At 44.4% G+C, this 10,336-nt stretch overlaps 1 long non-coding RNA gene across 1 annotated transcript; it reads left to right on the top strand.

The window, feature by feature from the left end:
- Positions 1-667: 667 nt before the first annotated feature.
- Positions 668-5,859, top strand: LOC135979492 (uncharacterized). Its single transcript, XR_010596791.1, has 2 exons — positions 668-810; positions 1,228-5,859. It is a non-coding gene; the product is annotated as an uncharacterized LOC135979492 (long non-coding RNA).
- Positions 5,860-10,336: the final 4,477 nt, after the last annotated feature.

The following is a 10,336-nucleotide window of genomic DNA, read 5'->3' as shown; positions in this document are numbered from 1 at the left end:
ACGGCCAGGCACTGGCCCCCCTGCCTGGCCCAGTGACGATTCCCTGCCCCATGAGGAAACCCTCCCCGCATGCACCCCTTCCTCCGCCTCTGTGCGTGATCGGGGCGCGGGCAGGGGGACCCTTCACCGCCAGACGCGCCCGGGAGGAGGCAGAGCAGCAGCGCTTGCTTCACGTGCGTCTGCTCCGCTCGGTCTCCCGCGCGCGTCCGAGCCTGCCATAGAAAGTAACTCCGCGGCGGCCGCCCCGCTCCCCCCCCCCAGCAGCTGCCTGCGCTACCAGGCGAAGCGGTGCCGAGTTCTCACCGCCATTTGCAAACAAAAGTTTTAAATTAATGATAAACCTGGGATCGGCGGAAGGGCGGCGGAGAGGAGGCCAACGAGGGAAAGTTAAAATGGCTGGCGATCCTTCAAATAACCCTGGCCATTTCGCCCACGTACGCGACAGAGTCCCCAGTCTTCCCTGCCAGCGCTGGGGAACCACCCCCACCTATTTTAGGGGGAACCCCGCGGCAAAAGGGGCGGGGAAGGGAGCACGCGGCTCACTTTGGAGAGTTCACAGAGGTGCCGGCGTCTGCAGGTTATTAGATCTGGAGCACAGTGAAGCACATGCTTGAGCCCCCCACTGAAATACACCGAGGAGGTGGGGGGAAGGAGGACATTTTATTTGCTGAAGCAGAGACACGGCTGGCACCCAAGTTGGGGTTGTTTAGGGTGAAGAAGAGGGGCCTTGACACAGGGGAGCTGACCCTCCACGGGCCACCCTGTGAGAGTGTTATAAGGGTCACCGCTGAAACGTGCACTTGGCAAGCGGTAAGTGGCGACACCAGTTCCATTGCGCTTCTGCGTCTCTCCCCCCGCCCCCGCCACACATTTCCCTTGTGTGAATGGCGGAGCTGAAGCGGAAAAGGCTTCGGCTCCACGCGGGGGAGGGGGGGGTTTCTAGAGTATAAATCGCGAAGGCAGCTTCGCATTTCATCCTGCCACTTCTCCAGCAACGACATTAATAACGCCCCCTCCTCCTCCGGGGAGGAGATGACTGGGGGGAGAGGCAGCTAGGCGGACATGCTTGCCAGAGAAGGGAGCTCCTGCACCATACGCCACAGAGCCACTAAATCTGAACCCCTTTTATCGATGGCCCTTAGCCACCGTCTGCCCCCCCCCCTTTCCAAGCGATAGTTTAGGCTCCCTCTGTCACCGATCCCCTCTTCTGCATCTCTCACTTCCTAGACCGTCCGCGCCATTTTAGAGACACACAGAGGAGCGAGGGTTTCCGCTGCTGCTGCCAGAGACAACAGGCAGCAGCCGAGCCTGAGCTGCGCCGGAGGAGCAGCAGGAGAAGAGAGATAGATACAGCCGGCCTGGCACCAATGTGCATTTCAGGTAATTAAGCTAACATTGCATCCGCCGAGCGGAGTCTCGGGGAGAAAGGAGAGCGCGCAGGGCCGGGCTCCCCCACCCCTTAACCCTTCAGAGTCCTTACAGCTCAGCGGCTTTCCATGTTGGGTTGATTTCGTATGGCTATTGCTTTGAAGAATTAAAAAAAACACCTTTAGCCACCTTTCCCTCCACACACACGTCTGGCTTTGGCGAGGCTCACTGTGCACATCTAACTCAGCTCCCTGTACAAACGCATTTTCCATCCCACCCTTCCCCGCTTATTTTGCCGACAGGAAACTTCAGGTTGGAAAAAAAATACCCCCACACATTGAATAGATAAGTCCGCCTGTTTCTGTGAGAGCCGAGCGAAATGGTGCACTCATTTCCGCAGCATTATCTGGCTATAAATACCACCGTTCCGGGCCCCTTCTCCTCCCCGCACAGCACCCCCTGCTAGAATGATTAATGGGACATACGCCCTTGGTTTTCCTCTGACCGCCCCTGATCCACGTTGCTTTCTCTCGCAGTCACCAGTTCAAGCTGTACCGTACGGTGAGAGAGCCCCCCCCTCCCACGCCCCCCGCAGTATCCACAGGGGACGTTAGCAGATATTGATCACGGGCGAGTTGATTTTGCATAATTGGGGCTGACAGTGCCTGTGGTTCCCTCATTTACGGAGCAACAGCTTTGAGAGGCTGATTGATTAGGAGCGGCCCCCTCCCTCCCTTTCCCCAGACAGACACACAACCCATCACCAAGAGGAGGCAGTTTGAAGGCGATTCTCTCCGGAGAGTAAAGCAGCTCCTCATTATACAGCAAATGGCCGGCGCGCCGACAGCGAGATATTAAACTTGGTCCCCTGTCTAGCATATCTAGCTTAACTAACCTGGGATCCGTCTGCTGCCCGCAGGACTTTGTCTATGCAGCAAGGTTGGGGGGGGGGGGGGGGCGCGTAACTCAACTGCACTCTTGTAGGCACAAGATAGACCATTATATTCAGCGATCATTTAAGAAAAGCGCTTGGGAAGTTGGAGCGGCTTATAAACAACTCAGTCGGCGTATGGTTAGCAATACTTGAAGAGTACCACCCCGCCTCAAATAAATTATATATATATATGTTTCCCCCTCCTGGGAAATACTTTCCGAGTACTTCTGAAAATCACGGAACATTTTAGACAACAGTTATAAACAAGGAGCTGCGCGCACATCTACACGTTTTTACATAACTACTGGTCCCAAACCCTCACATCGTCTTCTCCAGACCGTTTAAAGAAATAGTTATCCTATAGAGAGCAGGTAGGCATGTGCCAGTCATCTGATTTTACAATTCTTGTTCAAACAGCAGAAACGTACGTTTATTACGTGAATCCGAAAGTCAGGCTTTCTATACAAAGTTTTGCGATGTTCCTCTGGGTTAATACCCCACAGTTGTATGAAGACTCACACAGACATCGGTCAGACAGGGAAACACTAAGGACCATTGCAATTTCTGTTTTTTCATCTTAGAACTCAGCACCGAAACAAAGCACTGAAGCAACTGCTATGCAGATGGGCGGCTATGAATTTTTGCTGCTGCTTAGAGCTTTAATTACTCGCTCTTGATCCGTGGGACTACGACACTACACCGCCAAGGTTAAAATGCCCTGAACAGCTCTGAGCAGATGTGAGCGAGTTGGCAGACGCGCAAATGAGGTCTGCCTCTAAGCACGATAACAAGTGACTAATACATTGCATATCTCTGAAAGAAAATTATTTTTCTCTAATTTGCATTAGCTTTTTTTAAAGCCAGCGACAGTCCCTCCGCAGAGGCAGCACTATAATCCTGGAAATACTGCTCCGTGACTTTAAAAGATTTGGAAGAAGGAAGAGAGTGCCAGTATTTTGGCGATGTAGACTTGTTTATCTTTCCGCCTTAGCTTCAAGGCGAAACTAGTTTCGCAAGCAACGTTCCTACAGAAATGGCATACGTCATATAAAAGATTAATTTATAGCATTGACGCTAAGATTATTGAATTACTATTGGAGTAACTTCCGCCGTCAGCAGCACATTATTCATAAGACCCAACAGTATGGGGGGGGGCAGAGGGGGACTGAAGAAAAATAAAGACAGTCACCCTTAAAAGAAGATTATACCCACTATGTGAAATTTTGTCTTTCTAAAGAGTTCTAGGCCAAACGAAAATAGATTTTAGAGATTACTTCGTGTGTAAAAACATAACTATTCTCTGTTGCAGTTAAAACTACCTAATTTGAAAATATAGGCAGACCCTACAGTTCTTAATCACGCGGGCTGGGTTTGGATACATAAGGAAACCTTAAGGACAGACAGAATCAGGTAGTGAATTTCTCTTTAAGTTTAAAACGTCTTTGTTTTAAGAGATCTAGCCTGACCAATTATTTTCTTGTTTTTACTTTTTTGAAGCTGTTTTTGACCCAGAATCTTACATACCGTCCTGACAACATACTGTCTAGTTGATCAGAGAATGCCTACAACTGATCTCAGGATAACAACTTTCTTTTACAGCAGCACCTGCATTAAAAACAAAGGATGCGATTCACCATACTGTTTTGAGAAATGCTGTCCAAGTTGGAGTCATCTCACGTTATCAGCTTAGTCCAAGGGAAATTCAGATCATCATCCCATGTGTACAATCCCCTGCACCACAGGGCCTACTTTTCTTCTCACAGAATTCAAGGGGAACTTTGCTATTGCCTTCAATAGGATCTGGCCTGTATATGCACATTTCAGCACTCTACCCACTTCCAGGAAAAGGAGCAGGGCTTAGTAGCCAAGATTCTTTTTTTTGGGGGGGGGGCAAATTCCGAGCCCGCTGTTGTCCCTGCGTTTGCCCTTGCTGACAGCCAGGGCAGAATTTGACCTTTAGACTCTCTCTCAAGCTTAACAAAAGGAATTGAAGTCATTATCCAGTCTCTTGTTTTAGAGAGACCCTCCACTCCAGGAAGAGCTTTTCCCCTACAGGTGTATTACTCAACTGCGATATCAAGGGGTCTGTCTGAAATTTAGCCCAGGTATGTGCACACAAGTTACGATGAGAAAAAAAAATCACACCTCTCGAACTATTACATTAAAAGCAACACACACACACACACACACAAGCCCAGCTCATTAGTTCTTAATCCGCGCCGCCGCTATCTGTGCGAGCGCTCTGAAGTGCTACTGCTGCCTACATAGTGAGAGCTTTGTTGTAGGTGCCGAAGAGGCGCAGGCTACTCGCGCTCCAACAGCTGTCACATTATTTGCACTAGCTGTAAACAGCCTTCACGTTCCCCCCCCCCCCCCCTTACCGCATAGTTAAATCCAGACTAACAATCCACAGTTCGAGATCAAACCAACAACAGCAGCATTGTGTCTGCCTTCAGTGCTGTAGCATCAACTACTGCAGCTGGTTTAGTCCAAACAAGGAACCCCCTCTACCCCACTCCTACTGTGCAGAGAACCGTGTTTGTTTCATCCGATTTTTCAAACAGAATCTTGCTGCTGTCCGATACAGTGGAGTTCCTTTTATTAATTTCCCCACCAGACGATATTTCGGTTTTTCTCCAAACTCGAGACAGACCAAGCACGCGCACACACTCTTTTCTTTGATAATAAAGTTTTGTCACAACTTCAATTGTTTTTGATTTCCCGGCAAAAGAAGCCCCAAAGCACAGCTGCAGCTTTGACTTTCTCGTGTAAAGTACGCTGTGCCCCTTACTATGTCTCGGTCATTGTAGCGTTTGGAAGCTTAAGGCCCCTTGTTCTGCTGCAGAAATGTCATGATTGAATGGATACCACTGGCTGCCCCCATACGGGTGTGGGCGGGTGAGGACAAGTTTCCTTTATTTTGTATTAAACTGACTTTCCATAATCGTCAGTATCGGTGCAAAGTGCACCCCCAGCTCGTCTTTAATTAAGATATTTTAGTTATAAAGTTTCCCCATCATGAAGGCCTATAGTAAGAAACAACCCTCTTTTGCGGCATTACAATACCGAATCTACATAATGGACCATTCCAGATGGCTTCGCTCAGGTTGATATCCCCAGTGACTTTAGGAGCGAGTAAGGCAACTACGATTAGATTTTAAGATATTGAGTCAAATCTGTTTGCCTTTAGTTTGACATAGCAAATGAAACGGGCTGTGTGTCATATTTACATGACTACCCTTGGGTTTCCTGCACCCTTTCACCTCCCTCTTGCTTTGAGCTCTGCACATATATTGATTATCCCACGATAGACATCCCTTATTGTCCCAAAAACTTGAACAGAAGAAATACTTTATTTTCTATCTCCATATGTCCAGTTAAAATAAACTGTCACCTCTATTGATCCCACTCAAGTCTTAAGAATGTTTCTAAACTGAATCTTAAATCATGCACGCTCTGTTTCTCGTTTCCTACTTTAAAAATCTACTATTCTGATGCAAATCAGACTTTACTTGTGAAATACTTTGTACAATAATTAAACAGCACGTTGGCTATAAGTTGCCTGCTCTTTCATTGATTACACTTGTGCTAATATCTCTCCCATTCTGTGTAATTTTTTTATTGCGAAGGTGAGATTTCGATAGAACTGACGAAGTATATTTTCTCCCTTTAATTTATTCTTGGCTAAATTACGTATGATTAATTGGAATGTATATGTTTAACAGTAAGCCATTTTGCCTAAGAGTTTTAAAATAGATTAAATTTGATAAAGAGACTATGAGAACCGGCATTGAGATGCACACTATATAGCTCCCGGATACACAATATATAGCTTTGTGACCGCCGACTGCAAGAAAAGACTGACGATTTTTTGTTTTGTTTTAAAGAGCATTTTCATCGCGGCCCAGCTATTGCTATAGGTTAACGTTTCTCAAGGCAGGCACAGTGGCTACTACTGACGCGGTGGGTCTGCACTGAACTTCCCAGCCAGCTTCCCCTGTAAATTATTCCAGTAGGTATTTGCAGGTTGGTGGCATCGACTATTCATTGCCTGTACGGAGCTAAAAATCTGCTTGCCTGGTAAAACCCATTGCTAACAAAACAATGTCAGCAAAGGCTGCAACACATTCTTGTGAGAGACCAGCGATTCGTGCCTACTGAAGCTCTTTCAGCACAAAGGCTTTTAGAGGAAGAAGAGAGAGAGGGAGGGAGGGAGAGCTCTCGTGTTTCAGGGCTGCTGTCCCCTGGGAACCAAGAACCAAGTGTAGCTTCAATCAAATGCTCACTTCTCCTCCGGGAGCTCAGTCGGAAACCTGATCTCACTAGCTTATGCCTGCCTCCATGCATATAGACTTGCTTTTCTTTCATACCAGCAATTTGTATAAAGAGGAGAGCCAATACAGTTTATTGAAAATGCGATCTCATAGTAACGGGTTCTTTCTATAGCTAAAATAAAACAACCTTGAAATGTCTGCTCAGGAGGGCCCACTCCTCTTTCCCAACCTCACTAACTTATGGGGAAAGTGATAGTTTAAAACTTACATCTCACATATTTTCTTCTCTGACTGGATCATCTGACTTCATCTACCAACAGCTACTTTTTAATGGGCCCTTTTAATGTCAAGTCACATAGCCATTAAAATGTTTACCATTAAACACATTACAGCTGGGTTTTTTTAAAAGGCAGATGTACTTTGGGTCAGCTTTAGCCGAAGTCTACCTCAAACATGCCTATGCCAACCTTCCCCTCAGGCCCCAGCCTGGCCAAGCTGTGGGAGCCCAGACCTTGCCCATCTTCCCGCAAAGACATAGGTCTTGTGGAGGATTTGCTAACACAGCTGAAGCAAATGTTGGCCACACATAGGTAGGACACAATTCACTGGACCAGAAGAAGTGGAGAAATGAGGGGAAGACCACTTCCTGTTCTGATCTACCTAATTGCTTTGGCTGGAATTGGGAAGGCAGACCTTGGAAAGCCAAGGTACAGTATATGGGCCTTTTTTGAGTTCCAAATTGATACTTCTATAGTTAATTGTGCTAATGAAGCCCCTACATAAACCTGTAAAGTGTTTTGATTGATATATTTGGGGATGTATGTAAAAGGTACTGCTTCCTGAGGGGCCAATTAAATTTGACCCTAACAACATATAATGTCTGGGAGTGACATGTTAAAAGTAATTCCCACAATGAGGGCTAATACAATTGGATATAGGGATGAATGAGTTAGGGAGATTCAGAGTGCAGTGTGTGTGCAAGCACACACACTTCTGTTCACAACTATTTTAGTAGGCAAACTATGGTACCCAGATTATAGGTGATTTTAAATATCCTGCTAAATGTTCAACAGTGTGACTCTAAAAACATGTTACTGTCTTAGCAATAATATGTGCATTAAAAGGTCCTTATGAATTTAGATTCAATAGCACCAGTGGGTGGATTAAGGAACCCTGGTGGTACCTATCCAAAATCCTAAACTATCATGTGGAATATGCTTGGGTCACAGCAGCATCAGATTTTCCAGTGAAAATGGGTTTGTCTCTGTCCCTTCTAATACCATTAAAAAAGTTTTCTGAGAATTCAAAGCAATACTGAGAATCTGCCTCTGAATCCTCAATTCACTTGTGTGTGTCTATATGCTGCAACATAAAAAAAGACAGATTAACATCAGCTAATATCCAACCTTAGCAGAGGAAGTGCAACTAACCAAATATAAAATTGGATTAATTTAATTCTTTCCTCCTTCCCATTGGGTACACAAAAGAAACCTCCACACAGGTAGTGTTTTTGTTTGGGTATTAGTTCTAACACAAAGCATGAACCTAGATGTAATTTTAATATTTTCTTAATTATTTAGGTTAAATGTCTATAGGGTTTAGTGCCTATACTACAGAACTACTGAGTGGTTGGACTTATACAAAAATATGATTCCCGATGAAGTGTGAATGCAAACATCAATTACTTTGGAGTGCTCAATTGTCCCATTGCCTGGACTTTTAAAACTAGGAACATGAGCCTATGTATTTTGTGGTATAAAGCTATTTAAAGGCAAGGGTCAGTAGGTGATATATTCCAGAGTATTTTAAATGAACACTTAGGATAAGAGTTTTATCTATTTTTTAAATTTTAATCTATTTTAAAGTTGAGCCAGAACTCTTACAAGTAACTGCTAAATGACAGTATTGACATACCTATGCCATACTAAAATACATTGAGACATCTGTAAAGTGAATGACAGCATAGAGATTTGTTATGTTATTGCAGTTTTTAATGGCATGAGAGTTCTACATGTTTGCTAAGCATAATTTAAGGGGAAAGTTTAATTTGTGGCCTACTGGATAGAGCACTGGAGTGGGACTCAGCAGACCTAGGCTCTAATCCTGTCTCTTCCATTAATCTGCTGTATGATCTTGGGCAAATCACTTCACCGCTCTCCCACCTCAATTTCCCCAACTGTAAAATGGGGATAAGGATGCTGACCTTTTTGTAAAGTGCTTTGAGATCTACTTATAAAAAACACTATATAAGAGCTAGATATTATTAAAAAAGTGATCTTGCTGATAATAAATTAAGGTGATCATACATGCATGAAGTACTTACTGGTGTGAGTGCTGATGTAGAGCGGAACTTCTAGCCTACTCTCTTTCCTAAGGGTTACACTCAACTCTATACAAAAAATTTCCAGTGTAGTTGGTGGAGTCTGTACTTTCTACTTTAATTGTTCTATTCAAATAAAGCATGTGTGTGTTTACTATCCCACTAAGGAAACAAATCACAAAGGGACTTGGGGGGAGGGGATTAAAAAAAAAAGCAAGGATTTTATTATACTTTTTTTTTTTTTAAGTAGCAATGCTTACATGACACAGAATTGGCATATATACTTTGTCAAAACTGGGTATTTACATTCCACTTTTTAAGAATATGTAATTTTTAAAGGGACTAGCAATGTAAACATCTTTCCTCTCCAAGTTTCAGATTCTTAAACTCTACCCTACACTTTAACAGGTCTTTTAGTTTGCACCTAGACAATAAATTTAGTTTAATTTAGCTTCCGGTCTTTAATTTTAGCAGGTCTCCTCTCTGCATGCAAATCAATATGGCAATTACCATCTAAAAGCTCGCCCAGCCCCAGGTCAATGTAAATTGATCATTGTCCGCCTTCTACAAAATAACACCGGGAGTCTGTGGTGCATAATGAGATTATACTGGAAACTGTCTTTCAGATCACAAATTATATTTTATGCTGTCAGGGTCTTCTCCAAGCGGACTTCCTTGCATGCCTAATCACAGGGCAACAAATCTATTAATGTATAAAGGTAAATTTCATACAGAAAAATAGCACCAAAATAACCCCTACAGCATATACATATATGGGAGGGGGAGTGATGCAAAAATCTTAACTTGTCTCACTGGTGAAAGATATATAGGAAAATCTTAATACTAGCTTAAGGTTGTTTTGTTGTGCGGCAAAAAGAAAAAAATAGAAGCGCCTCCTGCAAATTAACAGAACTTCTCTAAGAGAACTGTTTTCTGTGAGCTGGTGGCCTTCTTGCTTTCTGTCCCTAACTAGTCAACTCATCCATTAAAAGGTGCTACACATGACAGAGAAACCCTTGTGAAACATTCATTAACTTCTGCTTGAAAGATCGTTCAGGCTTCTAGCTAAAGGTTCAAGTCCTGACAGCCGAACAGGTCTGAGGGAAAGGTCGATTCAGAGTAATACTCCCTATCAGCCTCTTCGGTGAAAGGACACAAGGATTACATGTAGCCAGTGCTGCTCACGGACAAGGGAACTCCCCCTATCTGCAGATGAGGCCTCCTCTGCCTCTCATTATACACACACAGCGAGAGCTTTTCGACGTAGTTAGAAAGGGTTAGTCTGGCTCGCTGGAAGGAATCTACTTGATCTTTAAGTGGTTAGATTACTGCAAAAAGCAAGAAGCATAACATTCATCCTAGCTACCATTTATTTTTAATCATCATCAGTTTAAGGAGGAAGTATTAAGCCTGCTGTTCCTACCCTATGCACTGCTGTTT

This window comes from Chrysemys picta, unplaced genomic scaffold (assembly GCF_011386835.1).
Source record: "Chrysemys picta bellii isolate R12L10 unplaced genomic scaffold, ASM1138683v2 scaf902, whole genome shotgun sequence".
Taxonomy (NCBI): Eukaryota; Metazoa; Chordata; order Testudines; family Emydidae; genus Chrysemys; species Chrysemys picta.
Note: the sequence above shows the minus strand (reverse complement) of the source record. Positions and strands in the feature narration are given on the sequence as shown.